We start from the raw sequence: 25000 nt of genomic DNA, 5'->3' as shown, positions 1-25000 counted from the left end.
AAAGCATGAAAGAGTTTGAGTTTTTTCAAAAGTTGTTCTTAGTTTTCTTCACTTATGGTCTAAGCTTTTAAATAAGGCATGGTTAGTACTTGGATGGGAGGCCGCATGGGAATACTAGGTGTTGTAAGCTTTTTTAAGAAAAAAAAAAAGAGTCCCTGAGCTTCTTCAAAAAGCCTTAAAAAGTCTCTGAGATTCTTCAGAAAGCATGAAAGAGTTTGAGTTTTTTCAAAAGTTCTTCTTAGTCTTCTTCACTAATGGTCTAAGCTTTTAAATAAGGCCTGGTTAGTACTTGGATGGGAGGCCGCATGGGAATACTAGGTGTTGTAAGCTTTTTTAAGAAAAAAAAAAGAGTCCCTGAGCTTCTTCAAAAACCCTTAAAAAGTCTCTGAGATTCTTCAGAAAGCATGAAAGAGTTTGAGTTTTTTCAAAAGTTGTTCTTAGTTTTCTTCACTAATGGTCTAACCTTTTAAATAGCCCAATTTTGGCAGCAGTTTTCGCTTACGGCCATACCACCTTGGGCACGCCCGATCTCGTCTGATCTCGGAAGCTAAGCAGGGTCGGGCCTGGTTAGTACTTGGATGGGAGACCGCCTGGGAATACCAGGTGCTGTAAGCTTTTAAAAAAAAAAAAAAGAGTGCCTGAGCTTCAAAAAGCCTTAAAAAGTCTCTGAGATTCTTCAGAAAGCATGAAAGAGTTTGAGTTTTTTCAAAAGTTGTTCTTAGTTTTCTTCACTAATGGTCTAACCTTTTAAATAGCCCAATTTTGGCAGCAGTATTCGCTTACGGCCATACCACCTTGGGGCACTGTTGAGCAACCAGGAAGTGGTGTGTCTGCAAAACCAAGAGGTTCTCTGATTTTTTGTTTGTTTTATGTTTTTTTTGTTTAAAAGTTTGTGTTAGTTTTTTTGTAGTATAGTTTTGTTTTTTTGTTTTAAACCACAAACCAGCAGCTGCGTGCTGCCTGGGGAGTGGTTTTTGTTTTGTTTTTTTCGTTAGAATGAGTGATACGGACAGACTACTCGGCATCAACACGGAAATGGCGGCAGAAACTGAAATGGCAAAAGAACAAAGGACTGAATTAAGACAACGAGAAAAGATCATAAGCAACACCAAAAGACTATACAAGAAGGAGGCAACAATAACTATTGATGTGAGTGAAACAAGAGATGGCAATGGAGAGAATATCATCAAAGCAATAACAAAGAAAATCGGTGTGGAAGGAATTTTGGCAGTGCGCCCAAAACAACAGAAACAATATGAGGTAACAATGGAAAATGAGGATTTATGTGATGAACTGTTAAACGGACTGGAGATTAATGGACAAATGTGTGAAGTGAAGAAGTTGGAAGACAGGGAGTATGTAGTATCGTTTATGCATCTACCCGTTTATCTGGAGGACGAGGAAATCATAACAAAACTGGAGGGGTGGGGAGTTATCCCCGTCTCAACTGTAAAGAGGAGATACTATCCAGGCACGGGCATTGAAGATGGCACAAGGTTCATTAAGGCAAAATTCCCAAGAGAGGTTGCGTCACTTCCATACAGTACGCGGTTTGAGACAGCAGAGGGAACTCAGCATTTTCGGGTGATACACAATAAGCAGGTTAAAACCTGCCGGTTGTGTATGAGCCCGGAGCATATCCTGAAAGACTGTCCAGACTTCAAGTGTCGCAAATGTGAGGAGCATGGCCACTTTGCACGGGAATGCAATGCAGTGAAGTGCCCAGACTGTTTTAAAACACTAAACAAATGTGAATGCTGGATGCAGAACAACGAGGAAGAGGAGGAGCAACAAGTGAACGGGCAGATGCATAACGATACTACAGAAACTCAAGAAACAAACAAAAAGGAAGAACAATATGAGACAACAGGAGGAGAGAAACAAGGGACTAGTAAAGAACAAGAAAATGAGGAGCAACAGGAAGTAGGAGATCAAGAGGAAAGAATGGAGGAAGATGAATCAACAGAAGAAACAATATCAAGGGGAGAAGAACTGAATGAAGTAAAACTGGCACGAGATGAAGGAAAGAAGAACCAAACGGAGGCACAAAATGACAGAGAACTGGGAATAATGCCACGAAGAAAACAACAGAAGGTAACACCTAATTTAGAACTGGCAAAAAGAAAAAGACTTAAACAATTAGATAATACGGTTGAGGGGTTGAGAAGGGAAGACGGAGAAGATAATCAAGAATGAACGTTTTTAATTATTTATTTTTGTACAGTATGGTTTTAAATTTGGTATGTTGGAATGCAAGAGGTTTAATCGGTAAAAGGAAATTTGAAATGTTAAATGAACTATGTAAAAAACAAGATGTGATAATTTTACAAGAAACAAACTGGAAAGAAGAAATGATAGAGGATGTGAAAAATAGATGGAAAGGGCAAATATTTTATAATAATGGTGATGGAAGGTTGGGAAGAGGGGTAGCAATTTTAATAAGAGAAAATGTTGAAATTAATTCATGTGAAGTATATAATGACAAAAAAGGCAAATGTAATGGGATTAAAATTACACAAGGTGATAATGAATTTGTGATAATTAACTTGCATGCACCTACGCATGAGGGAGAAAAAAGGGAATTTTTTGAGGGAATTAGGATTTTAACAAAGAAATGGAATAATTTAATTTTAGTTGGGGATTTTAATACAGTTTTTAGTAAAATTGACATGGCGGATGGGATGGTTTTTAAAACAGATGTGGGAAGGAAAGTGTTAAAAGAGATGATGGAGGAGAGAAATTTGATTGATGTCTGGAGAGATGAAAATGAAAGAAAAAGAGACTTTTCCAGAAGACAATTAGTAGGGAATTTCATGTGTCAGACAAGAATAGATTTTATTTTGAGTGTAAGGGAAATGGAATGTTTTCTGGAGGAAATTTGTTATAAGGATACCAGCTTGAGTGATCATAAGATGCTTTTATGGAAAATTGATTTTAGTAGAGAAAAAAAAGGGCCTGGTGTGTGGATTTTAAATTCAGGAATACTGGCAAATGAAAGTTACAGAATAGGAATTGAAGGAATATTAGAAAAAGAGAAAGAGGATGGAATGTACTTTGAAGATAAAAGATTGTGGTGGCAAAATGTAAAATATGAAATAAAGAAATATTCTATGAATTACAGTAAACTGGTACAGAGGGTCAAAAAAGCAAAAGAGGTAAAAATAAGGGCAAAGCTAAGAGACGAGACAAATAAAAGTAAAGTACAGATAGAACAGATAATACGGTGGGAAGAAGAGCTAAGGAAATTTGAGGAAGAAAAGTGTAAAGGAGCAATATTAAGAAGTAAGGCAAAATATACAATTGAAGGAGAGAAATGTACAAAATTTTTCTTTGGTTTAGAAAAAAACAGAAGAAAAGCGGAAATGATAAAAGAATTACAAAATAAAAAAGGAGAAATAGTGAAGGACATAAAAGGGATTTTAAAAGAAGTAAAAGAGTATTATGGAGAACTTTTTGGAACAAAAGGAATAGATGAAAAAGAGAAAAACCTATTACTAGAGTGTGTTACGGCTAAAGTAAGTAAAGAGGATAAGGAAGAATGTGAAAAAGAAATTAGCAAAGAGGAAATTATACAAGCTATAAATAGTTTAAAAGGAAGGAAAAGCCCAGGCACGGATGGGATAGTAAATGAATTCTATAAAGTTTTTAAAGAGAGAATAAGTGAAATTTTACAAGAAATATATCAGGAGATTTTTAAGAAAGGGGAAATTGACCAGAGGATGAGTATGGGATTGATGAAATTGATTTATAAAAGGAAAGGAAGTAAAAATATTTTAAATAATTTTAGGCCAATAACAATGTTAAATACAGATTTGAAAATACTAGCTAAGGTTCTTGCAAACAGACTTAAAAATGTTTTACCAACAGTTATAATGACTAACCAAGCGTATGGGGTGAGAGGGAGAGATATTGCAGATATTACAGGTGGTATAAGAGACATAATAAGTTATTTAAATGAAACACAGGAGGATGGATATGTTGTTAATTTAGATTTTGAAAAGGCTTTTGATAGGGTAGAACATGGGTTTTTATTTTCAATTTTAGAACATTTTGGGTTTGGGAAAAATTTTAATGATTGGATAAAGATTTTATATAAAAATGTAATGACAAGAGTAAAGTGTAATGGGTTTTTAACTGAACCTTTTAGAATAACCAGGTCTATTAGACAAGGATGTCCACTTTCTGCACAGCTGTATACTTTGGTAGCAGAACCTATAGGATTAATGATTAAAAAAGATGAATGTATAAAAGGTATTAGAATAGAAGAAGGCAAAGAAGAAAAAAGGATATTTCAGTATGCAGATGACACAACGTTGTTTTTAAAAGATTTAGAAAGTGTGAAGGAAGTAATGAGAAAAGTAGAGAGATATGGAAAAGGAACAGGAGCAAGAGTGAATGAAGAAAAGACAGTGTACATGAGGTTTGGAAGGGTACCAAATTTGGTTGGGGTTGTACATTTTGAGGAAGTAAAAGAAACAAAAATTTTGGGGGTGACTAGGGAAAGATGAGAAGGGGGCAAGAGAAAGAATGTTTGAAATGATGGTGGGAGAAATGGAGAGGAGATTAATTTTTTGGAGGGGAAGGATGTTAAGTTTGAAAGGGAAAATTTTAGTGGTAAATGCATTAATGTTATCTAAAATGTGGTATATTTTAACTGTTAGTGCAACACCAAGATGGGTGGAAATGAGACTGAAAAGATGCGTGACAGAATTCGTTTGGGAGAAAAAACCCCCAAGAGTTGCATATAACACTTTGATTGGACAGACAGATAAAGGAGGGATGGGGTTAGCTGATGTAGAACTAAAGAAGAAAAGTATGAGGATCAAAGTGGTGAAAAAATATATAGATGAAGAGGAAAAGGGGGAATGGAAAGAAACAATGAAATATTTTTTGAACAAATGTGGGGAGGTGAAATTGGGGGATAGTGTTTTATGGATGAAAATGAAGGAGTGGATGTTTAAAGGAGTACCAGAATTTTATAAGGAAGTTTTAAAAGCTTGGGGTTTTTTCCTCTCTAAGGTGGATTTTAAGCCAGCGGAGAGAGAAGAGATTTTAAACCAACCATTGTTTTTTAATAAAAATATTGTGAATAATGGGAAGGAAATGTTTTTTAAAAAATGGTGGGCGGTTGGAATTTCAAGAGTAAGAGATATATTGTATGAAATAAGGGACGGATTTTTACCAATGCAAGTGATCATTGATGAGTTAGAGGAGGCAAAGGAAGAGTATGATATAAGTTGTGTAAAGAAACAATATGAAGAGATGAAAAATGCAATACCTAATGAGTGGCTGAATAAAATACAGAGTGGGGAGAGAAGAAAGAAGGGAGAATTGAAATGTTTTTTTATAAATCAGGGTAAAAGAATGGAGTTAAAATTGGGGAATATGAAAATGTTTTATCATGTTTTTATGGAAGAGGCTTTTAAAAAGCCGAATTCAAATGAGATGTGGTTGAGACATTTTAATGGTTTGAGTGAGAAAGAAATATGGAAAAATATGAGAGGGGTTTTAATAAGCACAGAATTGGAAAGCTTGGATTATTTTATTAGGCATAATGTTATTTATTCAGAAATGAGACTGTGTTTAATGAAAAAAGAGCTAAATGCATTGTGTAAGGTGTGTAAAAAACAAGATGAAGGTTTGCTGCATTTGTTTTTACTGTGTGAAAAATTAAGTGCCTTTTTAAAAATGGTAAAGAATATGATAAATGAGCTAAGGGAAAAAACAGAAGAGGGAGATTGGCAAAGAATTTTGATGTTAGGAATGGAGGAGAAGTGTAAAAACAAAGAGGTTATAAATCTTTTATTTATGCTTGCAAGAAAGGCTATTTGGAAAAGAAGGAATATAGTTAAAATTAGAGATGTTGCGATAGATGTGTGGATTCTATATAAAAATATGGTGAAAGACTATATGTTAACACTCTATAACTATTGGAGATTGGAGGGAAAAGAAGAAGTGTTTTTTAAAATGTACACAAATGAAGTGGGAAATATATTTAAGAAATATAAAATAGAACTAGACATATAAAGGAGGCAAAGAATTTAAGATCTGGTTGGGGAAAACTGTAACAAATATTTCTGAGATCAAGTTGTTTTTAATGAGAATTGTCTGTATTTGTGCACTTTGTTCTGTATTGTTTTAAGAATTTTTAATAAAAAAAAAACAAAAAAAAAAAAAAAAAAAAAAAAGGCACGCCCGATCTCGTCTGATCTCGGAAGCTAAGCAGGGTCGGGCCTGGTTAGTACTTGGATGGGAGACCGCCTGGGAATACAAGGTGCTGTAAGCTTTTAAAAAAAGAAAAAAGAGTGCCTGAGCTTCAAAAAGCCTTAAAAAGTCTCTGAGATTCTTCAGAAAGCATGAAAGAGTTTGAGTTTTTTCAAAAGTTGTTCTTAGTTTTCTTCACTAATGGTCTAACCTTTTAAATAGCCCAATTTTGGCAGCAGTTTTCGCTTACGGCCATACCACCTTGGGCACGCCCGATCTCGTCTGATCTCGGAAGCTAAGCAGGGTCGGGCCTGGTTAGTACTTGGATGGGAGACCGCCTGGGAATACAAGGTGCTGTAAGCTTTTAAAAAAAGAAAAAAGAGTGCCTGAGCTTCAAAAAGCCTTAAAAAGTCTCTGAGATTCTTCAGAAAGCATGAAAGAGTTTGAGTTTTTTCAAAAGTTGTTCTTAGTTTTCTTCACTAATGGTCTAACCTTTTAAATAGCCCAATTTTGGCAGCAGTTTTCGCTTACGGCCATACCACCTTGGGCACGCCCGATCTCGTCTGATCTCGGAAGCTAAGCAGGGTCGGGCCTGGTTAGTACTTGGATGGGAGACCGCCTGGGAATACCAGGTGCTGTAAGCTTTTTAAAAAAAAAAAAAAGAGTGCCTGAGCTTCAAAAAGCCTTAAAAAGTCTCTGAGATTCTTCAGAAAGCATGAAAGAGTTTGAGTTTTTTCAAAAGTTCTTCTTAGTCTTCTTCACTTATGGTCTAAGCTTTTAAATAAGGCCTGGTTAGTACTTGGATGGGAGACCGCATGGGAATACTAGGTGTTGTAAGCTTTTTTAAGAAAAAAAAAAAAGAGTCCCTGAGCTTCTTCAAAAAGCCTTAAAAAGTCTCTGAGATTCTTCAGAAAGCATGAAAGAGTTTGAGTTTTTTCAAAAGTTCTTCTTAGTCTTCTTCACTAATGGTCTAAGCTTTTAAATAAGGCCTGGTTAGTACTTGGATGGGAGGCCGCATGGGAATACTAGGTGTTGTAAGCTTTTTTAAGAAAAAAAAAAAAGAGTCCCTGAGCTTCTTCAAAAACCCTTAAAAAGTCTCTGAGATTCTTCAGAAAGCATGAAAGAGTTTGAGTTTTTTCAAAAGTTGTTCTTAGTTTTCTTCACTAATGGTCTAACCTTTTAAATAGCCCAATTTTGGCAGCAGTTTTCGCTTACGGCCATACCACCTTGGGCACGCCCGATCTCGTCTGATCTCGGAAGCTAAGCAGGGTCGGGCCTGGTTAGTACTTGGATGGGAGACCGCCTGGGAATACCAGGTGCTGTAAGCTTTTAAAAAAAAAAAAAGAGTGCCTGAGCTTCAAAAAGCCTTAAAAAGTCTCTGAGATTCTTCAGAAAGCATGAAAGAGTTTGAGTTTTTTCAAAAGTTGTTCTTAGTTTTCTTCACTAATGGTCTAAGCTTTTAAATAAGGCCTGGTTAGTACTTGGATGGGAGGCCGCATGGGAATACTAGGTGTTGTAAGCTTTTTTAAGAAAAAAAAAAAAGAGTCCCTGAGCTTCTTCAAAAAGCCTTAAAAAGTCTCTGAGATTCTTCAGAAAGCATGAAAGAGTTTGAGTTTTTTCAAAAGTTGTTCTTAGTTTTCTTCACTAATGGTCTAACCTTTTAAATAGCCCAATTTTGGCAGCAGTTTTCGCTTACGGCCATACCACCTTGGGCACGCCCGATCTCGTCTGATCTCGGAAGCTAAGCAGGGTCGGGCCTGGTTAGTACTTGGATGGGAGACCGCCTGGGAATACCAGGTGCTGTAAGCTTTTTAAAAAAAAAGTGCCTGAGTGCCTGAGCTTCAAAAAGCCTTAAAAAGTCTCTGAGATTCTTCAGAAAGCATGAAAGAGTTTGAGTTTTTTCAAAAGTTCTTCTTAGTCTTCTTCACTAATGGTCTAAGCTTTTAAATAAGGCCTGGTTAGTACTTGGATGGGAGGCCGCATGGGAATACTAGGTGTTGTAAGCTTTTTTAAGAAAAAAAAAAAAAGAGTCCCTGAGCTTCTTCAAAAAGCCTTAAAAAGTCTCTGAGATTCTTCAGAAAGCATGAAAGAGTTTGAGTTTTTTCAAAAGTTCTTCTTAGTCTTCTTCACTAATGGTCTAAGCTTTTAAATAAGGCCTGGTTAGTACTTGGATGGGAGGCCGCATGGGAATACTAGGTGTTGTAAGCTTTTTTAAGAAAAAAAAAAAGAGTCCCTGAGCTTCTTCAAAAAGCCTTAAAAAGTCTCTGAGATTCTTCAGAAAGCATGAAAGAGTTTGAGTTTTTTCAAAAGTTGTTCTTAGTTTTCTTCACTAATGGTCTAACCTTTTAAATAGCCCAATTTTGGCAGCAGTTTTCGCTTACGGCCATACCACCTTGGGCACGCCCGATCTCGTCTGATCTCGGAAGCTAAGCAGGGTCGGGCCTGGTTAGTACTTGGATGGGAGACCGCCTGGGAATACCAGGTGCTGTAAGCTTTTAAAAAAAAAAAAAAGAGTGCCTGAGCTTCAAAAAGCCTTAAAAAGTCTCTGAGATTCTTCAGAAAGCATGAAAGAGTTTGAGTTTTTTCAAAAGTTGTTCTTAGTTTTCTTCACTAATGGTCTAACCTTTTAAATAGCCCAATTTTGGCAGCAGTATTCGCTTACGGCCATACCACCTTGGGCACGCCCGATCTCGTCTGATCTCGGAAGCTAAGCAGGGTCGGGCCTGGTTAGTACTTGGATGGGAGACCGCCTGGGAATACCAGGTGCTGTAAGCTTTTAAAAAAAAAAAAAAGAGTCCCTGAGCTTCAAAAAGCCTTAAAAAGTCTCTGAGATTCTTCAGAAAGCATGAAAGAGTTTGAGTTTTTTCAAAAGTTCTTCTTAGTCTTCTTCACTAATGGTCTAAGCTTTTAAATAAGGCCTGGTTAGTACTTGGATGGGAGGCCGCATGGGAATACTAGGTGTTGTAAGCTTTTTTAAGAAAAAAAAAAAAGAGTCCCTGAGCTTCTTCAAAAAGCCTTAAAAAGTCTCTGAGATTCTTCAGAAAGCATGAAAGAGCTTGAGTTTTTTCAAAAGTTGTTCTTAGTTTTCTTCACTAATGGTCTAACCTTTTAAATAGCCCAATTTTGGCAGCAGTTTTAGCTTACGGCCATACCACCTTGGGCACGCCCGATCTCGTCTGATCTCGGAAGCTAAGCAGGGTGGGGCCTGGTTAGTACTTGGATGGGAGACCGCCTGGGAATACCAGGTGCTGTAAGCTTTTAAAAAAAAAAAAAAAAAAAAAAAAGAGTGCCTGAGCTTCAAAAAGCCTTAAAAAGTCTCTGAGATTCTTCAGAAAGCATGAAAGAGTTTGAGTTTTTTCAAAAGTTCTTCTTAGTCTTCTTCACTAATGGTCTAAGCTTTTAAATAAGGCCTGGTTAGTACTTGGATGGGAGGGCGCATGGGAATACTAGGTGTTGTAAGCTTTTTTAAGAAAAAAAAAAAAGAGTCCCTGAGCTTCTTCAAAAAGCCTTAAAAAGTCTCTGAGATTCTTCAGAAAGCAAGAAAGAGCTTGAGTTTTTTCAAAAGTTGTTCTTAGTTTTCTTCACTAATGGTCTAACCTTTTAAATAGCCCAATTTTGGCAGCAGTTTTAGCTTACGGCCATACCACCTTGGGCACGCCCGATCTCGTCTGATCTCGGAAGCTAAGCAGGGTCGGGCCTGGTTAGTACTTGGATGGGAGACCGCCTGGGAATACCAGGTGCTGTAAGCTTTTAAAAAAAAAAAAAGAGTCCCTGAGCTTCAAAAAGCCTTAAAAAGTCTCTGAGATTCTTCAGAAAGCATGAAAGAGTTTGAGTTTTTTCAAAAGTTGTTCTTAGTTTTCTTCACTAATGGTCTAACCTTTTAAATAGCCCAATTTTGGCAGCAGTTTTCGCTTACGGCCATACCACCTTGGGCACGCCCGATCTCGTCTGATCTCGGAAGCTAAGCAGGGTCGGGCCTGGTTAGTACTTGGATGGGAGACCGCCTGGGAATACCAGGTGCTGTAAGCTTTTAAAAAAAAAAAAAGAGTGCCTGAGCTTCAAAAAGCCTTAAAAAGTCTCTGAGATTCTTCAGAAAGCATGAAAGAGTTTGAGTTTTTTCAAAAGTTCTTCTTAGTCTTCTTCACTAATGGTCTAAGCTTTTAAATAAGGCCTGGTTAGTACTTGGATGGGAGGCCGCATGGGAATACTAGGTGTTGTAAGCTTTTTTAAGAAAAAAAAAAAGAGTCCCTGAGCTTCTTCAAAAAGCCTTAAAAAGTCTCTGAGATTCTTCAGAAAGCATGAAAGAGTTTGAGTTTTTTCAAAAGTTGTTCTTAGTTTTCTTCACTAATGGTCTAACCTTTTAAATAGCCCAATTTTGGCAGCAGTTTTCGCTTACGGCCATACCACCTTGGGCACGCCCGATCTCGTCTGATCTCGGAAGCTAAGCAGGGTCGGGCCTGGTTAGTACTTGGATGGGAGACCGCCTGGGAATACCAGGTGCTGTAAGCTTTTAAAAAAAAAAAAAAGAGTGCCTGAGCTTCAAAAAGCCTTAAAAAGTCTCTGAGATTCTTCAGAAAGCATGAAAGAGTTTGAGTTTTTTCAAAAGTTGTTCTTAGTTTTCTTCACTAATGGTCTAACCTTTTAAATAGCCCAATTTTGGCAGCAGTATTCGCTTACGGCCATACCACCTTGGGCACGCCCGATCTCGTCTGATCTCGGAAGCTAAGCAGGGTCGGGCCTGGTTAGTACTTGGATGGGAGACCGCCTGGGAATACCAGGTGCTGTAAGCTTTTAAAAAAAAAAAAAAGAGTCCCTGAGCTTCAAAAAGCCTTAAAAAGTCTCTGAGATTCTTCAGAAAGCATGAAAGAGTTTGAGTTTTTTCAAAAGTTCTTCTTAGTCTTCTTCACTAATGGTCTAAGCTTTTAAATAAGGCCTGGTTAGTACTTGGATGGGAGGCCGCATGGGAATACTAGGTGTTGTAAGCTTTTTTAAGAAAAAAAAAAAAGAGTCCCTGAGCTTCTTCAAAAAGCCTTAAAAAGTCTCTGAGATTCTTCAGAAAGCATGAAAGAGCTTGAGTTTTTTCAAAAGTTGTTCTTAGTTTTCTTCACTAATGGTCTAACCTTTTAAATAGCCCAATTTTGGCAGCAGTTTTAGCTTACGGCCATACCACCTTGGGCACGCCCGATCTCGTCTGATCTCGGAAGCTAAGCAGGGTGGGGCCTGGTTAGTACTTGGATGGGAGACCGCCTGGGAATACCAGGTGCTGTAAGCTTTTAAAAAAAAAAAAAAAAAAAAAAAAGAGTGCCTGAGCTTCAAAAAGCCTTAAAAAGTCTCTGAGATTCTTCAGAAAGCATGAAAGAGTTTGAGTTTTTTCAAAAGTTCTTCTTAGTCTTCTTCACTAATGGTCTAAGCTTTTAAATAAGGCCTGGTTAGTACTTGGATGGGAGGGCGCATGGGAATACTAGGTGTTGTAAGCTTTTTTAAGAAAAAAAAAAAAGAGTCCCTGAGCTTCTTCAAAAAGCCTTAAAAAGTCTCTGAGATTCTTCAGAAAGCAAGAAAGAGCTTGAGTTTTTTCAAAAGTTGTTCTTAGTTTTCTTCACTAATGGTCTAACCTTTTAAATAGCCCAATTTTGGCAGCAGTTTTAGCTTACGGCCATACCACCTTGGGCACGCCCGATCTCGTCTGATCTCGGAAGCTAAGCAGGGTCGGGCCTGGTTAGTACTTGGATGGGAGACCGCCTGGGAATACCAGGTGCTGTAAGCTTTTAAAAAAAAAAAAAAGAGTCCCTGAGCTTCAAAAAGCCTTAAAAAGTCTCTGAGATTCTTCAGAAAGCATGAAAGAGTTTGAGTTTTTTCAAAAGTTGTTCTTAGTTTTCTTCACTAATGGTCTAACCTTTTAAATAGCCCAATTTTGGCAGCAGTTTTCGCTTACGGCCATACCACCTTGGGCACGCCCGATCTCGTCTGATCTCGGAAGCTAAGCAGGGTCGGGCCTGGTTAGTACTTGGATGGGAGACCGCCTGGGAATACCAGGTGCTGTAAGCTTTTAAAAAAAAAAAAAGAGTGCCTGAGCTTCAAAAAGCCTTAAAAAGTCTCTGAGATTCTTCAGAAAGCATGAAAGAGTTTGAGTTTTTTCAAAAGTTCTTCTTAGTCTTCTTCACTAATGGTCTAAGCTTTTAAATAAGGCCTGGTTAGTACTTGGATGGGAGGCCGCATGGGAATACTAGGTGTTGAAAGCTTTTTTAAGAAAAAAAAAAAAGAGTCCCTGAGCTTCTTCAAAAAGCCTTAAAAAGTCTCTGAGATTCTTCAGAAAGCATGAAAGAGTTTGAGTTTTTTCAAAAGTTGTTCTTAGTTTTCTTCACTAATGGTCTAACCTTTTAAATAGCCCAATTTTGGCAGCAGTTTTCGCTTACGGCCATACCACCTTGGGCACGCCCGATCTCGTCTGATCTCGGAAGCTAAGCAGGGTCGGGCCTGGTTAGTACTTGGATGGGAGACCGCCTGGGAATACCAGGTGCTGTAAGCTTTTTAAAAAAAAAGTGCCTGAGTGCCTGAGCTTCAAAAAGCCTTAAAAAGTCTCTGAGATTCTTCAGAAAGCATGAAAGAGTTTGAGTTTTTTCAAAAGTTCTTCTTAGTCTTCTTCACTAATGGTCTAAGCTTTTAAATAAGGCCTGGTTAGTACTTGGATGGGAGGCCGCATGGGAATACTAGGTGTTGTAAGCTTTTTTAAGAAAAAAAAAAAAAGAGTCCCTGAGCTTCTTCAAAAAGCCTTAAAAAGTCTCTGAGATTCTTCAGAAAGCATGAAAGAGTTTGAGTTTTTTCAAAAGTTCTTCTTAGTCTTCTTCACTAATGGTCTAAGCTTTTAAATAAGGCCTGGTTAGTACTTGGATGGGAGGCCGCATGGGAATACTAGGTGTTGTAAGCTTTTTTAAGAAAAAAAAAAAGAGTCCCTGAGCTTCTTCAAAAAGCCTTAAAAAGTCTCTGAGATTCTTCAGAAAGCATGAAAGAGTTTGAGTTTTTTCAAAAGTTGTTCTTAGTTTTCTTCACTAATGGTCTAACCTTTTAAATAGCCCAATTTTGGCAGCAGTTTTCGCTTACGGCCATACCACCTTGGGCACGCCCGATCTCGTCTGATCTCGGAAGCTAAGCAGGGTCGGGCCTGGTTAGTACTTGGATGGGAGACCGCCTGGGAATACCAGGTGCTGTAAGCTTTTAAAAAAAAAAAAAAGAGTGCCTGAGCTTCAAAAAGCCTTAAAAAGTCTCTGAGATTCTTCAGAAAGCATGAAAGAGTTTGAGTTTTTTCAAAAGTTGTTCTTAGTTTTCTTCACTAATGGTCTAACCTTTTAAATAGCCCAATTTTGGCAGCAGTATTCGCTTACGGCCATACCACCTTGGGCACGCCCGATCTCGTCTGATCTCGGAAGCTAAGCAGGGTCGGGCCTGGTTAGTACTTGGATGGGAGACCGCCTGGGAATACCAGGTGCTGTAAGCTTTTAAAAAAAAAAAAAAGAGTCCCTGAGCTTCAAAAAGCCTTAAAAAGTCTCTGAGATTCTTCAGAAAGCATGAAAGAGTTTGAGTTTTTTCAAAAGTTCTTCTTAGTCTTCTTCACTAATGGTCTAAGCTTTTAAATAAGGCCTGGTTAGTACTTGGATGGGAGGCCGCATGGGAATACTAGGTGTTGTAAGCTTTTTTAAGAAAAAAAAAAAAGAGTCCCTGAGCTTCTTCAAAAAGCCTTAAAAAGTCTCTGAGATTCTTCAGAAAGCATGAAAGAGCTTGAGTTTTTTCAAAAGTTGTTCTTAGTTTTCTTCACTAATGGTCTAACCTTTTAAATAGCCCAATTTTGGCAGCAGTTTTAGCTTACGGCCATACCACCTTGGGCACGCCCGATCTCGTCTGATCTCGGAAGCTAAGCAGGGTGGGGCCTGGTTAGTACTTGGATGGGAGACCGCCTGGGAATACCAGGTGCTGTAAGCTTTTAAAAAAAAAAAAAAAAAAAAAAAAGAGTGCCTGAGCTTCAAAAAGCCTTAAAAAGTCTCTGAGATTCTTCAGAAAGCATGAAAGAGTTTGAGTTTTTTCAAAAGTTCTTCTTAGTCTTCTTCACTAATGGTCTAAGCTTTTAAATAAGGCCTGGTTAGTACTTGGATGGGAGGGCGCATGGGAATACTAGGTGTTGTAAGCTTTTTTAAGAAAAAAAAAAAAGAGTCCCTGAGCTTCTTCAAAAAGCCTTAAAAAGTCTCTGAGATTCTTCAGAAAGCAAGAAAGAGCTTGAGTTTTTTCAAAAGTTGTTCTTAGTTTTCTTCACTAATGGTCTAACCTTTTAAATAGCCCAATTTTGGCAGCAGTTTTAGCTTACGGCCATACCACCTTGGGCACGCCCGATCTCGTCTGATCTCGGAAGCTAAGCAGGGTCGGGCCTGGTTAGTACTTGGATGGGAGACCGCCTGGGAATACCAGGTGCTGTAAGCTTTTAAAAAAAAAAAAAGAGTCCCTGAGCTTCAAAAAGCCTTAAAAAGTCTCTGAGATTCTTCAGAAAGCATGAAAGAGTTTGAGTTTTTTCAAAAGTTGTTCTTAGTTTTCTTCACTAATGGTCTAACCTTTTAAATAGCCCAATTTTGGCAGCAGTTTTCGCTTACGGCCATACCACCTTGGGCACGCCCGATCTCGTCTGATCTCGGAAGCTAAGCAGGGTCGGGCCTGGTTAGTACTTGGATGGGAGACCGCCTGGGAATACCAGGTGCTGTAAGCTTTTAAAAAAAAAAAAAGAGTGCCTGAGCTTCAAAAAGCCTTAAAAAGTCTCTGAGATTCTTCAGAAAGCATGAAAGAGTTTGAGTTTTTTCAAAAGTTCTTCTTAGTCTTCTTCACTAATGGTCTAAGCTTTTAAATAAGGCCTGGTTAGTACTTGGATGGGAGGGCGCATGGGAATACTAGGTGTTGTAAGCTTTTTTAAGAAAAAAAAAAAAGAGTCCCTGAGCTTCTTCAAAAAGCCTTAAAAAGTCTCTGAGATTCTTCAGAAAGCAAGAAAGAGCTTGAGTTTTTTCAAAAGTTGTTCTTAGTTTTCTTCACTAATGGTCTAACCTTTTAAATAGCCCAATTTTGGCAGCAGTTTTAGCTTACGGCCATACCACCTTGGGCACGCCCGATCTCGTCTGATCTCGGAAGCTAAGCAGGGTCGGGCCTGGTTAGTACTTGGATGGGAGACCGCCTGGGAATACCAGGTGCTGTAAGCTTTTAAAAAAAAAAAAAGAGTCCCTGAGCTTCAAAAAGCCTTAAAAAGTCTCTGAGATTCTTCAGAAAGCATGAAAGAGTTTGAGTTTTTTCAAAAGTTGTTCTTAGTTTTCTTCACTAATGGTCTAACCTTTTAAATAGCCCAATTTTGGCAGCAGTTTTCGCTTACGGCCATACCACCTTGGGCACGCCCGATCTCGTCTGATCTCGGAAGCTAAGCAGGGTCGGGCCTGGTTAGTACTTGGATGGGAGACCGCCTGGGAATACCAGGTGCTGTAAGCTTTTAAAAAAAAAAAAAGAGTGCCTGAGCTTCAAAAAGCCTTAAAAAGTCTCTGAGATTCTTCAGAAAGCATGAAAGAGTTTGAGTTTTTTCAAAAGTTCTTCTTAGTCTTCTTCACTAATGGTCTAAGCTTTTAAATAAGGCCTGGTTAGTACTTGGATGGGAGGCCGCATGGGAATACTAGGTGTTGAAAGCTTTTTTAAGAAAAAAAAAAAAGAGTCCCTGAGCTTCTTCAAAAAGCCTTAAAAAGTCTCTGAGATTCTTCAGAAAGCATGAAAGAGCTTGAGTTTTTTCAAAAGTTGTTCTTAGTTTTCTTCACTAATGGTCTAACCTTTTAAATAGCCCAATTTTGGCAGCAGTTTTTGCTTACGGCCATACCACCTTGGGCACGCCTGATCTCGTCTGATCTCGGAAGCTAAGCAGGGTCGGGCCTGGTTAGTACTTGGATGGGAGACCGCCTGGGAATACCAGGTGCTGTAAGCTTTTAAAAAAAAAAAAAAAAAAAAAAAGAGTGCCTGAGCTTCAAAAAGCCTTAAAAAGTCTCTGAGATTCTTCAGAAAGCATGAAAGAGTTTGAGTTTTTTCAAAAGTTCTTCTTAGTCTTCTTCACTAATGGTCTAAGCTTTTAAATAAGGCCTGGTTAGTACTTGGATGGGAGGCCGCATGGGAATACTAGGTGTTGTAAGCTTTTTTAAGAAAAAAAAAAAAGAGTCCCTGAGCTTCTTCAAAAAGCCTTAAAAAGTCTCTGAGATTCTTCAGAAAGCATGAAAGAGCTTGAGTTTTTTCAAAAGTTGTTCTTAGTTTTCTTCACTAATGGTCTAACCTTTTAAATAGCCCAATTTTGGCAGCAGTTTTAGCTTACGGCCATACCACCTTGGGCACGCCCGATCTCGTCTGATCTCGGAAGCTAAGCAGGGTCGGGCCTGGTTAGTACTTGGATGGGAGACCGCCTGGGAATACCAGGTGCTGTAAGCTTTTAAAAAAAAAAAAAAGAGTGCCTGAGCTTCAAAAAGCCTTAAAAAGTCTCTGAGATTCTTCAGAAAGCATGAAAGAGTTTGAGTTTTTTCAAAAGTTGTTCTTAGTTTTCTTCACTAATGGTCTAACCTTTTAAATAGCCCAATTTTGGCAGCAGTATTCGCTTACGGCCATACCACCTTGGGCACGCCCGATCTCGTCTGATCTCGGAAGCTAAGCAGGGTCGGGCCTGGTTAGTACTTGGATGGGAGACCGCCTGGGAATACCAGGTGCTGTAAGCTTTTAAAAAAAAAAAAAGAGTCCCTGAGCTTCAAAAAGCCTTAAAAAGTCTCTGAGATTCTTCAGAAAGCATGAAAGAGTTTGAGTTTTTTCAAAAGTTGTTCTTAGTTTTCTTCACTAATGGTCTAACCTTTTAAATAGCCCAATTTTGGCAGCAGTTTTCGCTTACGGCCATACCACCTTGGGCACGCCCGATCTCGTCTGATCTCGGAAGCTAAGCAGGGTCGGGCCTGGTTAGTACTTGGATGGGAGACCGCCTGGGAATACCAGGTGCTGTAAGCTTTTAAAAAAAAAAAAAGAGTGCCTGAGCTTCAAAAAGCCTTAAAAAGTCTCTGAGATTCTTCAGAAAGCATGAAAGAGTTTGAGTTTTTTCAAAAGTTCTTCTTAGTCTTCTTCACTAATGGTCTAAGCTTTTAAATAAGGCCTGGTTAGTACTTGGATGGGAGGCCGCATGGGAATACTAGGTGTTGAAAGCTTTTTTAAGAAAAAAAAAAAAGAGTCCCTGAGCTTCTTCAAAAAGCCTTAAAAAGTCTCTGAGATTCTTCAGAAAGCATGAAAGAGCTTGAGTTTTTTCAAAAGTTGTTCTTAGTTTTCTTCACTAATGGTCTAACCTTTTAAATAGCCCAATTTTGGCAGCAGTTTTTGCTTACGGCCATACCACCTTGGGCACGCCTGATCTCGTCTGATCTCGGAAGCTAAGCAGGGTCGGGCCTGGTTAGTACTTGGATGGGAGACCGCCTGGGAATACCAGGTGCTGTAAGCTTTTAAAAAAAAAAAAAAAAAAAAAAGAGTGCCTGAGCTTCAAAAAGCCTTAAAAAGTCTCTGAGATTCTTCAGAAAGCATGAAAGAGTTTGAGTTTTTTCAAAAGTTCTTCTTAGTCTTCTTCACTAATGGTCTAAGCTTTTAAATAAGGCCTGGTTAGTACTTGGATGGGAGGCCGCATGGGAATACTAGGTGTTGTAAGCTTTTTTAAGAAAAAAAAAAAAGAGTCCCTGAGCTTCTTCAAAAAGCCTTAAAAAGTCTCTGAGATTCTTCAGAAAGCATGAAAGAGCTTGAGTTTTTTCAAAAGTTGTTCTTAGTTTTCTTCACTAATGGTCTAACCTTTTAAATAGCCCAATTTTGGCAGCAGTTTTAGCTTACGGCCATACCACCTTGGGCACGCCCGATCTCGTCTGATCTCGGAAGCTAAGCAGGGTCGGGCCTGGTTAGTACTTGGATGGGAGACCGCCTGGGAATACCAGGTGCTGTAAGCTTTTAAAAAAAAAAAAAAGAGTGCCTGAGCTTCAAAAAGCCTTAAAAAGTCTCTGAGATTCTTCAGAAAGCATGAAAGAGTTTGAGTTTTTTCAAAAGTTGTTCTTAGTTTTCTTCACTAATGGTCTAACCTTTTAAATAGCCCAATTTTGGCAGCAGTATTCGCTTACGGCCATACCACCTTGGGCACGCCCGATCTCGTCTGATCTCGGAAGCTAAGCAGGGTCGGGCCTGGTTAGTACTTGGATGGGAGACCGCCTGGGAATACCAGGTGCTGTAAGCTTTTAAAAAAAAAAAAAAGAGTCCCTGAGCTTCAAAAAGCCTTAAAAAGTCTCTGAGATTCTTCAGAAAGCATGAAAGAGTTTGAGTTTTTTCAAAAGTTGTTCTTAGTTTTCTTCACTAATGGTCTAACCTTTTAAATAGCCCAATTTTGGCAGCAGTTTTCGCTTACGGCCATACCACCTTGGGCACGCCCGATCTCGTCTGATCTCGGAAGCTAAGCAGGGTCGGGCCTGGTTAGTACTTGGATGGGAGACCGCCTGGGAATACCAGGTGCTGTAAGCTTTTAAAAAAAAAAAAAAAAAAAAAAGAGTGCCTGAGCTTCAAAAAGCCTTAAAAAGTCTCTGAGATTCTTCAGAAAGCATGAAAGAGTTTGAGTTTTTTCAAAAGTTCTTCTTAGTCTTCTTCACTAATGGTCTAAGCTTTTAAATAAGGCCTGGTTAGTACTTGGATGGGAGGCCGCATGGGAATACTAGGTGTTGAAAGCTTTTTTAAGAAAAAAAAAAAAGAGTCCCTGAGCTTCTTCAAAAAGCCTTAAAAAGTCTCTGAGATTCTTCAGAAAGCATGAAAGAGCTTGAGTTTTTTCAAAAGTTGTTCTTAGTTTTCTTCACTAATGGTCTAACCTTTTAAATAGCCCAATTTTGGCAGCAGTTTTTGCTTACGGCCATACCACCTTGGGCACGCCTGATCTCGTCTGATCTCGGAAGCTAAGCAGGGTCGGGCCTGGTTAGTACTTGGATGGGAGACCGCCTGGGAATACCAGGTGCTGTAAGCTTTTAAAAAAAAAAAAAAAAAAAAAAAGAGTGCCTGAGCTTCAAAAAGCCTTAAAAAGTCTCTGAGATTCTTCAGAAAGCATGAAAGAGTTTGAGTTTTTTCAAAAGTTCTTCTTAGTCTTCTTCACTAATGGTCTAAGCTTTTAAATAAGGCCTGGTTAGTACTTGGATGGGAGGCCGCATGGGAATACTAGGTGTTGTAAGCTTTTTTAAGAAAAAAAAAAAAGAGTCCCTGAGCTTCTTCAAAAACCCTTAAAAAGTCTCTGAGATTCTTCAGAAAGCAAGAAAGAGCTTGAGTTTTTTCAAAAGTTGTTCTTAGTTTTCTTCACTAATGGTCTAACCTTTTAAATAGCCCAATTTTGGCAGCAGTTTTAGCTTACGGCCATACCACCTTGGGCACGCCCGATCTCGTCTGATCTCGGAAGCTAAGCAGGGTCGGGCCTGGTTAGTACTTGGATGGGAGACCGCCTGGGAATACCAGGTGCTGTAAGCTTTTAAAAAAAAAAAAAGAGTCCCTGAGCTTCAAAAAGCCTTAAAAAGTCTCTGAGATTCTTCAGAAAGCATGAAAGAGTTTGAGTTTTTTCAAAAGTTGTTCTTAGTTTTCTTCACTAATGGTCTAACCTTTTAAATAGCCCAATTTTGGCAGCAGTTTTCGCTTACGGCCATACCACCTTGGGCACGCCCGATCTCGTCTGATCTCGGAAGCTAAGCAGGGTCGGGCCTGGTTAGTACTTGGATGGGAGACCGCCTGGGAATACCAGGTGCTGTAAGCTTTTAAAAAAAAAAAAAGAGTGCCTGAGCTTCAAAAAGCCTTAAAAAGTCTCTGAGATTCTTCAGAAAGCATGAAAGAGTTTGAGTTTTTTCAAAAGTTCTTCTTAGTCTTCTTCACTAATGGTCTAAGCTTTTAAATAAGGCCTGGTTAGTACTTGGATGGGAGGCCGCATGGGAATACTAGGTGTTGAAAGCTTTTTTAAGAAAAAAAAAAAAGAGTCCCTGAGCTTCTTCAAAAAGCCTTAAAAAGTCTCTGAGATTCTTCAGAAAGCATGAAAGAGTTTGAGTTTTTTCAAAAGTTGTTCTTAGTTTTCTTCACTAATGGTCTAACCTTTTAAATAGCCCAATTTTGGCAGCAGTTTTCGCTTACGGCCATACCACCTTGGGCACGCCCGATCTCGTCTGATCTCGGAAGCTAAGCAGGGTCGGGCCTGGTTAGTACTTGGATGGGAGACCGCCTGGGAATACCAGGTGCTGTAAGCTTTTTAAAAAAAAAGTGCCTGAGTGCCTGAGCTTCAAAAAGCCTTAAAAAGTCTCTGAGATTCTTCAGAAAGCATGAAAGAGTTTGAGTTTTTTCAAAAGTTCTTCTTAGTCTTCTTCACTAATGGTCTAAGCTTTTAAATAAGGCCTGGTTAGTACTTGGATGGGAGGCCGCATGGGAATACTAGGTGTTGTAAGCTTTTTTAAGAAAAAAAAAAAAAGAGTCCCTGAGCTTCTTCAAAAAGCCTTAAAAAGTCTCTGAGATTCTTCAGAAAGCATGAAAGAGTTTGAGTTTTTTCAAAAGTTCTTCTTAGTCTTCTTCACTAATGGTCTAAGCTTTTAAATAAGGCCTGGTTAGTACTTGGATGGGAGGCCGCATGGGAATACTAGGTGTTGTAAGCTTTTTTAAGAAAAAAAAAAAGAGTCCCTGAGCTTCTTCAAAAAGCCTTAAAAAGTCTCTGAGATTCTTCAGAAAGCATGAAAGAGTTTGAGTTTTTTCAAAAGTTGTTCTTAGTTTTCTTCACTAATGGTCTAACCTTTTAAATAGCCCAATTTTGGCAGCAGTTTTCGCTTACGGCCATACCACCTTGGGCACGCCCGATCTCGTCTGATCTCGGAAGCTAAGCAGGGTCGGGCCTGGTTAGTACTTGGATGGGAGACCGCCTGGGAATACCAGGTGCTGTAAGCTTTTAAAAAAAAAAAAAAGAGTGCCTGAGCTTCAAAAAGCCTTAAAAAGTCTCTGAGATTCTTCAGAAAGCATGAAAGAGTTTGAGTTTTTTCAAAAGTTGTTCTTAGTTTTCTTCACTAATGGTCTAACCTTTTAAATAGCCCAATTTTGGCAGCAGTATTCGCTTACGGCCATACCACCTTGGGCACGCCCGATCTCGTCTGATCTCGGAAGCTAAGCAGGGTCGGGCCTGGTTAGTACTTGGATGGGAGACCGCCTGGGAATACCAGGTGCTGTAAGCTTTTAAAAAAAAAAAAAAGAGTCCCTGAGCTTCAAAAAGCCTTAAAAAGTCTCTGAGATTCTTCAGAAAGCATGAAAGAGTTTGAGTTTTTTCAAAAGTTCTTCTTAGTCTTCTTCACTAATGGTCTAAGCTTTTAAATAAGGCCTGGTTAGTACTTGGATGGGAGGCCGCATGGGAATACTAGGTGTTGTAAGCTTTTTTAAGAAAAAAAAAAAAGAGTCCCTGAGCTTCTTCAAAAAGCCTTAAAAAGTCTCTGAGATTCTTCAGAAAGCATGAAAGAGCTTGAGTTTTTTCAAAAGTTGTTCTTAGTTTTCTTCACTAATGGTCTAACCTTTTAAATAGCCCAATTTTGGCAGCAGTTTTAGCTTACGGCCATACCACCTTGGGCACGCCCGATCTCGTCTGATCTCGGAAGCTAAGCAGGGTGGGGCCTGGTTAGTACTTGGATGGGAGACCGCCTGGGAATACCAGGTGCTGTAAGCTTTTAAAAAAAAAAAAAAAAAAAAAAAAGAGTGCCTGAGCTTCAAAAAGCCTTAAAAAGTCTCTGAGATTCTTCAGAAAGCATGAAAGAGTTTGAGTTTTTTCAAAAGTTCTTCTTAGTCTTCTTCACTAATGGTCTAAGCTTTTAAATAAGGCCTGGTTAGTACTTGGATGGGAGGGCGCATGGGAATACTAGGTGTTGTAAGCTTTTTTAAGAAAAAAAAAAAAGAGTCCCTGAGCTTCTTCAAAAAGCCTTAAAAAGTCTCTGAGATTCTTCAGAAAGCAAGAAAGAGCTTGAGTTTTTTCAAAAGTTGTTCTTAGTTTTCTTCACTAATGGTCTAACCTTTTAAATAGCCCAATTTTGGCAGCAGTTTTAGCTTACGGCCATACCACCTTGGGCACGCCCGATCTCGTCTGATCTCGGAAGCTAAGCAGGGTCGGGCCTGGTTAGTACTTGGATGGGAGACCGCCTGGGAATACCAGGTGCTGTAAGCTTTAAAAAAAAAAAAAAGAGTCCCTGAGCTTCAAAAAGCCTTAAAAAGTCTCTGAGATTCTTCAGAAAGCATGAAAGAGTTTGAGTTTTTTCAAAAGTTGTTCTTAGTTTTCTTCACTAATGGTCTAACCTTTTAAATAGCCCAATTTTGGCAGCAGTTTTCGCTTACGGCCATACCACCTTGGGCACGCCCGATCTCGTCTGATCTCGGAAGCTAAGCAGGGTCGGGCCTGGTTAGTACTTGGATGGGAGACCGCCTGGGAATACCAGGTGCTGTAAGCTTTTAAAAAAAAAAAAAGAGTGCCTGAGCTTCAAAAAGCCTTAAAAAGTCTCTGAGATTCTTCAGAAAGCATGAAAGAGTTTGAGTTTTTTCAAAAGTTCTTCTTAGTCTTCTTCACTAATGGTCTAAGCTTTTAAATAAGGCCTGGTTAGTACTTGGATGGGAGGGCGCATGGGAATACTAGGTGTTGTAAGCTTTTTTAAGAAAAAAAAAAAAGAGTCCCTGAGCTTCTTCAAAAAGCCTTAAAAAGTCTCTGAGATTCTTCAGAAAGCAAGAAAGAGCTTGAGTTTTTTCAAAAGTTGTTCTTAGTTTTCTTCACTAATGGTCTAACCTTTTAAATAGCCCAATTTTGGCAGCAGTTTTAGCTTACGGCCATACCACCTTGGGCACGCCCGATCTCGTCTGATCTCGGAAGCTAAGCAGGGTCGGGCCTGGTTAGTACTTGGATGGGAGACCGCCTGGGAATACCAGGTGCTGTAAGCTTTTAAAAAAAAAAAAAGAGTCCCTGAGCTTCAAAAAGCCTTAAAAAGTCTCTGAGATTCTTCAGAAAGCATGAAAGAGTTTGAGTTTTTTCAAAAGTTGTTCTTAGTTTTCTTCACTAATGGTCTAACCTTTTAAATAGCCCAATTTTGGCAGCAGTTTTCGCTTACGGCCATACCACCTTGGGCACGCCCGATCTCGTCTGATCTCGGAAGCTAAGCAGGGTCGGGCCTGGTTAGTACTTGGATGGGAGACCGCCTGGGAATACCAGGTGCTGTAAGCTTTTAAAAAAAAAAAAAGAGTGCCTGAGCTTCAAAAAGCCTTAAAAAGTCTCTGAGATTCTTCAGAAAGCATGAAAGAGTTTGAGTTTTTTCAAAAGTTCTTCTTAGTCTTCTTCACTAATGGTCTAAGCTTTTAAATAAGGCCTGGTTAGTACTTGGATGGGAGGCCGCATGGGAATACTAGGTGTTGAAAGCTTTTTTAAGAAAAAAAAAAAAGAGTCCCTGAGCTTCTTCAAAAAGCCTTAAAAAGTCTCTGAGATTCTTCAGAAAGCATGAAAGAGCTTGAGTTTTTTCAAAAGTTGTTCTTAGTTTTCTTCACTAATGGTCTAACCTTTTAAATAGCCCAATTTTGGCAGCAGTTTTTGCTTACGGCCATACCACCTTGGGCACGCCTGATCTCGTCTGATCTCGGAAGCTAAGCAGGGTCGGGCCTGGTTAGTACTTGGATGGGAGACCGCCTGGGAATACCAGGTGCTGTAAGCTTTTAAAAAAAAAAAAAAAAAAAAAAAGAGTGCCTGAGCTTCAAAAAGCCTTAAAAAGTCTCTGAGATTCTTCAGAAAGCATGAAAGAGTTTGAGTTTTTTCAAAAGTTCTTCTTAGTCTTCTTCACTAATGGTCTAAGCTTTTAAATAAGGCCTGGTTAGTACTTGGATGGGAGGCCGCATGGGAATACTAGGTGTTGTAAGCTTTTTTAAGAAAAAAAAAAAAGAGTCCCTGAGCTTCTTCAAAAAGCCTTAAAAAGTCTCTGAGATTCTTCAGAAAGCATGAAAGAGCTTGAGTTTTTTCAAAAGTTGTTCTTAGTTTTCTTCACTAATGGTCTAACCTTTTAAATAGCCCAATTTTGGCAGCAGTTTTAGCTTACGGCCATACCACCTTGGGCACGCCCGATCTCGTCTGATCTCGGAAGCTAAGCAGGGTCGGGCCTGGTTAGTACTTGGATGGGAGACCGCCTGGGAATACCAGGTGCTGTAAGCTTTTAAAAAAAAAAAAAAGAGTGCCTGAGCTTCAAAAAGCCTTAAAAAGTCTCTGAGATTCTTCAGAAAGCATGAAAGAGTTTGAGTTTTTTCAAAAGTTGTTCTTAGTTTTCTTCACTAATGGTCTAACCTTTTAAATAGCCCAATTTTGGCAGCAGTATTCGCTTACGGCCATACCACCTTGGGCACGCCCGATCTCGTCTGATCTCGGAAGCTAAGCAGGGTCGGGCCTGGTTAGTACTTGGATGGGAGACCGCCTGGGAATACCAGGTGCTGTAAGCTTTTAAAAAAAAAAAAAAGAGTCCCTGAGCTTCAAAAAGCCTTAAAAAGTCTCTGAGATTCTTCAGAAAGCATGAAAGAGTTTGAGTTTTTTCAAAAGTTGTTCTTAGTTTTCTTCACTAATGGTCTAACCTTTTAAATAGCCCAATTTTGGCAGCAGTTTTCGCTTACGGCCATACCACCTTGGGCACGCCCGATCTCGTCTGATCTCGGAAGCTAAGCAGGGTCGGGCCTGGTTAGTACTTGGATG

At 39.1% G+C, this 25000-nt stretch overlaps 46 non-coding genes across 46 annotated transcripts in view; all 46 read left to right on the top strand.

The window, feature by feature from the left end:
* Window positions 1–496: 496 nt before the first annotated feature.
* On the top strand, window positions 497–615 carry LOC143727820 (5S ribosomal RNA). Its single transcript, XR_013199806.1, has one exon. It is a non-coding gene; the product is annotated as a 5S ribosomal RNA (ribosomal RNA).
* Window positions 616–6448: 5833 nt separating this feature from the next.
* Window positions 6449–6567, top strand: LOC143726383 (5S ribosomal RNA). Its single transcript, XR_013198632.1, has one exon. It is a non-coding gene; the product is annotated as a 5S ribosomal RNA (ribosomal RNA).
* Window positions 6568–6729: 162 nt separating this feature from the next.
* LOC143727819 (5S ribosomal RNA) lies at window positions 6730–6848 on the top strand. Its single transcript, XR_013199805.1, has one exon. It is a non-coding gene; the product is annotated as a 5S ribosomal RNA (ribosomal RNA).
* Window positions 6849–7413: 565 nt separating this feature from the next.
* On the top strand, window positions 7414–7532 carry LOC143727818 (5S ribosomal RNA). The gene has a single exon (XR_013199804.1). It is a non-coding gene; the product is annotated as a 5S ribosomal RNA (ribosomal RNA).
* A 362-nt stretch (window positions 7533–7894) lies between these two features.
* Window positions 7895–8013, top strand: LOC143727817 (5S ribosomal RNA). Its single transcript, XR_013199803.1, has one exon. It is a non-coding gene; the product is annotated as a 5S ribosomal RNA (ribosomal RNA).
* A 566-nt stretch (window positions 8014–8579) lies between these two features.
* Window positions 8580–8698, top strand: LOC143727816 (5S ribosomal RNA). Its single transcript, XR_013199802.1, has one exon. It is a non-coding gene; the product is annotated as a 5S ribosomal RNA (ribosomal RNA).
* Window positions 8699–8860: 162 nt separating this feature from the next.
* LOC143727815 (5S ribosomal RNA) lies at window positions 8861–8979 on the top strand. The gene has a single exon (XR_013199801.1). It is a non-coding gene; the product is annotated as a 5S ribosomal RNA (ribosomal RNA).
* A 363-nt stretch (window positions 8980–9342) lies between these two features.
* On the top strand, window positions 9343–9461 carry LOC143726217 (5S ribosomal RNA). The gene has a single exon (XR_013198470.1). It is a non-coding gene; the product is annotated as a 5S ribosomal RNA (ribosomal RNA).
* A 373-nt stretch (window positions 9462–9834) lies between these two features.
* LOC143727814 (5S ribosomal RNA) lies at window positions 9835–9953 on the top strand. Its single transcript, XR_013199800.1, has one exon. It is a non-coding gene; the product is annotated as a 5S ribosomal RNA (ribosomal RNA).
* A 161-nt stretch (window positions 9954–10114) lies between these two features.
* LOC143727812 (5S ribosomal RNA) lies at window positions 10115–10233 on the top strand. Its single transcript, XR_013199799.1, has one exon. It is a non-coding gene; the product is annotated as a 5S ribosomal RNA (ribosomal RNA).
* Window positions 10234–10594: 361 nt separating this feature from the next.
* LOC143727811 (5S ribosomal RNA) lies at window positions 10595–10713 on the top strand. Its single transcript, XR_013199798.1, has one exon. It is a non-coding gene; the product is annotated as a 5S ribosomal RNA (ribosomal RNA).
* A 162-nt stretch (window positions 10714–10875) lies between these two features.
* Window positions 10876–10994, top strand: LOC143727809 (5S ribosomal RNA). The gene has a single exon (XR_013199796.1). It is a non-coding gene; the product is annotated as a 5S ribosomal RNA (ribosomal RNA).
* A 363-nt stretch (window positions 10995–11357) lies between these two features.
* LOC143726216 (5S ribosomal RNA) lies at window positions 11358–11476 on the top strand. The gene has a single exon (XR_013198469.1). It is a non-coding gene; the product is annotated as a 5S ribosomal RNA (ribosomal RNA).
* Window positions 11477–11849: 373 nt separating this feature from the next.
* On the top strand, window positions 11850–11968 carry LOC143727808 (5S ribosomal RNA). Its single transcript, XR_013199795.1, has one exon. It is a non-coding gene; the product is annotated as a 5S ribosomal RNA (ribosomal RNA).
* A 162-nt stretch (window positions 11969–12130) lies between these two features.
* LOC143727807 (5S ribosomal RNA) lies at window positions 12131–12249 on the top strand. The gene has a single exon (XR_013199794.1). It is a non-coding gene; the product is annotated as a 5S ribosomal RNA (ribosomal RNA).
* Window positions 12250–12611: 362 nt separating this feature from the next.
* On the top strand, window positions 12612–12730 carry LOC143727806 (5S ribosomal RNA). The gene has a single exon (XR_013199793.1). It is a non-coding gene; the product is annotated as a 5S ribosomal RNA (ribosomal RNA).
* A 566-nt stretch (window positions 12731–13296) lies between these two features.
* LOC143727805 (5S ribosomal RNA) lies at window positions 13297–13415 on the top strand. The gene has a single exon (XR_013199792.1). It is a non-coding gene; the product is annotated as a 5S ribosomal RNA (ribosomal RNA).
* A 162-nt stretch (window positions 13416–13577) lies between these two features.
* LOC143727804 (5S ribosomal RNA) lies at window positions 13578–13696 on the top strand. The gene has a single exon (XR_013199791.1). It is a non-coding gene; the product is annotated as a 5S ribosomal RNA (ribosomal RNA).
* Window positions 13697–14059: 363 nt separating this feature from the next.
* On the top strand, window positions 14060–14178 carry LOC143726215 (5S ribosomal RNA). The gene has a single exon (XR_013198468.1). It is a non-coding gene; the product is annotated as a 5S ribosomal RNA (ribosomal RNA).
* A 373-nt stretch (window positions 14179–14551) lies between these two features.
* On the top strand, window positions 14552–14670 carry LOC143727803 (5S ribosomal RNA). The gene has a single exon (XR_013199790.1). It is a non-coding gene; the product is annotated as a 5S ribosomal RNA (ribosomal RNA).
* Window positions 14671–14831: 161 nt separating this feature from the next.
* On the top strand, window positions 14832–14950 carry LOC143727802 (5S ribosomal RNA). Its single transcript, XR_013199789.1, has one exon. It is a non-coding gene; the product is annotated as a 5S ribosomal RNA (ribosomal RNA).
* A 362-nt stretch (window positions 14951–15312) lies between these two features.
* LOC143727801 (5S ribosomal RNA) lies at window positions 15313–15431 on the top strand. Its single transcript, XR_013199788.1, has one exon. It is a non-coding gene; the product is annotated as a 5S ribosomal RNA (ribosomal RNA).
* A 161-nt stretch (window positions 15432–15592) lies between these two features.
* LOC143727800 (5S ribosomal RNA) lies at window positions 15593–15711 on the top strand. The gene has a single exon (XR_013199787.1). It is a non-coding gene; the product is annotated as a 5S ribosomal RNA (ribosomal RNA).
* A 362-nt stretch (window positions 15712–16073) lies between these two features.
* On the top strand, window positions 16074–16192 carry LOC143726278 (5S ribosomal RNA). Its single transcript, XR_013198530.1, has one exon. It is a non-coding gene; the product is annotated as a 5S ribosomal RNA (ribosomal RNA).
* A 372-nt stretch (window positions 16193–16564) lies between these two features.
* LOC143727798 (5S ribosomal RNA) lies at window positions 16565–16683 on the top strand. The gene has a single exon (XR_013199785.1). It is a non-coding gene; the product is annotated as a 5S ribosomal RNA (ribosomal RNA).
* Window positions 16684–16845: 162 nt separating this feature from the next.
* On the top strand, window positions 16846–16964 carry LOC143727797 (5S ribosomal RNA). Its single transcript, XR_013199784.1, has one exon. It is a non-coding gene; the product is annotated as a 5S ribosomal RNA (ribosomal RNA).
* A 161-nt stretch (window positions 16965–17125) lies between these two features.
* Window positions 17126–17244, top strand: LOC143727796 (5S ribosomal RNA). Its single transcript, XR_013199783.1, has one exon. It is a non-coding gene; the product is annotated as a 5S ribosomal RNA (ribosomal RNA).
* Window positions 17245–17606: 362 nt separating this feature from the next.
* LOC143726277 (5S ribosomal RNA) lies at window positions 17607–17725 on the top strand. Its single transcript, XR_013198529.1, has one exon. It is a non-coding gene; the product is annotated as a 5S ribosomal RNA (ribosomal RNA).
* Window positions 17726–18096: 371 nt separating this feature from the next.
* LOC143727795 (5S ribosomal RNA) lies at window positions 18097–18215 on the top strand. The gene has a single exon (XR_013199782.1). It is a non-coding gene; the product is annotated as a 5S ribosomal RNA (ribosomal RNA).
* Window positions 18216–18377: 162 nt separating this feature from the next.
* LOC143727794 (5S ribosomal RNA) lies at window positions 18378–18496 on the top strand. Its single transcript, XR_013199781.1, has one exon. It is a non-coding gene; the product is annotated as a 5S ribosomal RNA (ribosomal RNA).
* A 162-nt stretch (window positions 18497–18658) lies between these two features.
* On the top strand, window positions 18659–18777 carry LOC143727792 (5S ribosomal RNA). The gene has a single exon (XR_013199779.1). It is a non-coding gene; the product is annotated as a 5S ribosomal RNA (ribosomal RNA).
* A 371-nt stretch (window positions 18778–19148) lies between these two features.
* Window positions 19149–19267, top strand: LOC143726276 (5S ribosomal RNA). The gene has a single exon (XR_013198528.1). It is a non-coding gene; the product is annotated as a 5S ribosomal RNA (ribosomal RNA).
* A 372-nt stretch (window positions 19268–19639) lies between these two features.
* LOC143727791 (5S ribosomal RNA) lies at window positions 19640–19758 on the top strand. The gene has a single exon (XR_013199778.1). It is a non-coding gene; the product is annotated as a 5S ribosomal RNA (ribosomal RNA).
* Window positions 19759–19919: 161 nt separating this feature from the next.
* Window positions 19920–20038, top strand: LOC143727790 (5S ribosomal RNA). Its single transcript, XR_013199777.1, has one exon. It is a non-coding gene; the product is annotated as a 5S ribosomal RNA (ribosomal RNA).
* A 362-nt stretch (window positions 20039–20400) lies between these two features.
* On the top strand, window positions 20401–20519 carry LOC143727789 (5S ribosomal RNA). The gene has a single exon (XR_013199776.1). It is a non-coding gene; the product is annotated as a 5S ribosomal RNA (ribosomal RNA).
* A 566-nt stretch (window positions 20520–21085) lies between these two features.
* LOC143727788 (5S ribosomal RNA) lies at window positions 21086–21204 on the top strand. The gene has a single exon (XR_013199775.1). It is a non-coding gene; the product is annotated as a 5S ribosomal RNA (ribosomal RNA).
* A 162-nt stretch (window positions 21205–21366) lies between these two features.
* On the top strand, window positions 21367–21485 carry LOC143727786 (5S ribosomal RNA). The gene has a single exon (XR_013199773.1). It is a non-coding gene; the product is annotated as a 5S ribosomal RNA (ribosomal RNA).
* Window positions 21486–21848: 363 nt separating this feature from the next.
* On the top strand, window positions 21849–21967 carry LOC143726214 (5S ribosomal RNA). Its single transcript, XR_013198467.1, has one exon. It is a non-coding gene; the product is annotated as a 5S ribosomal RNA (ribosomal RNA).
* A 373-nt stretch (window positions 21968–22340) lies between these two features.
* On the top strand, window positions 22341–22459 carry LOC143727785 (5S ribosomal RNA). Its single transcript, XR_013199772.1, has one exon. It is a non-coding gene; the product is annotated as a 5S ribosomal RNA (ribosomal RNA).
* Window positions 22460–22620: 161 nt separating this feature from the next.
* LOC143727784 (5S ribosomal RNA) lies at window positions 22621–22739 on the top strand. The gene has a single exon (XR_013199771.1). It is a non-coding gene; the product is annotated as a 5S ribosomal RNA (ribosomal RNA).
* Window positions 22740–23101: 362 nt separating this feature from the next.
* On the top strand, window positions 23102–23220 carry LOC143727783 (5S ribosomal RNA). Its single transcript, XR_013199770.1, has one exon. It is a non-coding gene; the product is annotated as a 5S ribosomal RNA (ribosomal RNA).
* A 161-nt stretch (window positions 23221–23381) lies between these two features.
* LOC143727782 (5S ribosomal RNA) lies at window positions 23382–23500 on the top strand. Its single transcript, XR_013199769.1, has one exon. It is a non-coding gene; the product is annotated as a 5S ribosomal RNA (ribosomal RNA).
* Window positions 23501–23862: 362 nt separating this feature from the next.
* On the top strand, window positions 23863–23981 carry LOC143726275 (5S ribosomal RNA). The gene has a single exon (XR_013198527.1). It is a non-coding gene; the product is annotated as a 5S ribosomal RNA (ribosomal RNA).
* A 372-nt stretch (window positions 23982–24353) lies between these two features.
* On the top strand, window positions 24354–24472 carry LOC143727781 (5S ribosomal RNA). Its single transcript, XR_013199768.1, has one exon. It is a non-coding gene; the product is annotated as a 5S ribosomal RNA (ribosomal RNA).
* Window positions 24473–24634: 162 nt separating this feature from the next.
* On the top strand, window positions 24635–24753 carry LOC143727780 (5S ribosomal RNA). Its single transcript, XR_013199767.1, has one exon. It is a non-coding gene; the product is annotated as a 5S ribosomal RNA (ribosomal RNA).
* A 162-nt stretch (window positions 24754–24915) lies between these two features.
* Window positions 24916–25000, top strand: part of LOC143727779 (5S ribosomal RNA) — a 119-nt gene continuing 34 nt past the window's right edge. Inside the window, exon 1 of the ribosomal RNA XR_013199766.1 lies at window positions 24916–25000. This exon is cut by the window's right edge and continues 34 nt beyond it. This is a non-coding gene — a ribosomal RNA (5S ribosomal RNA).

This window comes from Siphateles boraxobius, unplaced genomic scaffold (genome assembly GCF_051911475.1).
Source record: "Siphateles boraxobius isolate OS27281-9 unplaced genomic scaffold, OSU_SipBor_1 77, whole genome shotgun sequence".
NCBI lineage: Eukaryota > Metazoa > Chordata > Actinopteri > Cypriniformes > Leuciscidae > Siphateles > Siphateles boraxobius.
This window is presented reverse-complemented; position numbering and strand designations above follow the sequence as displayed.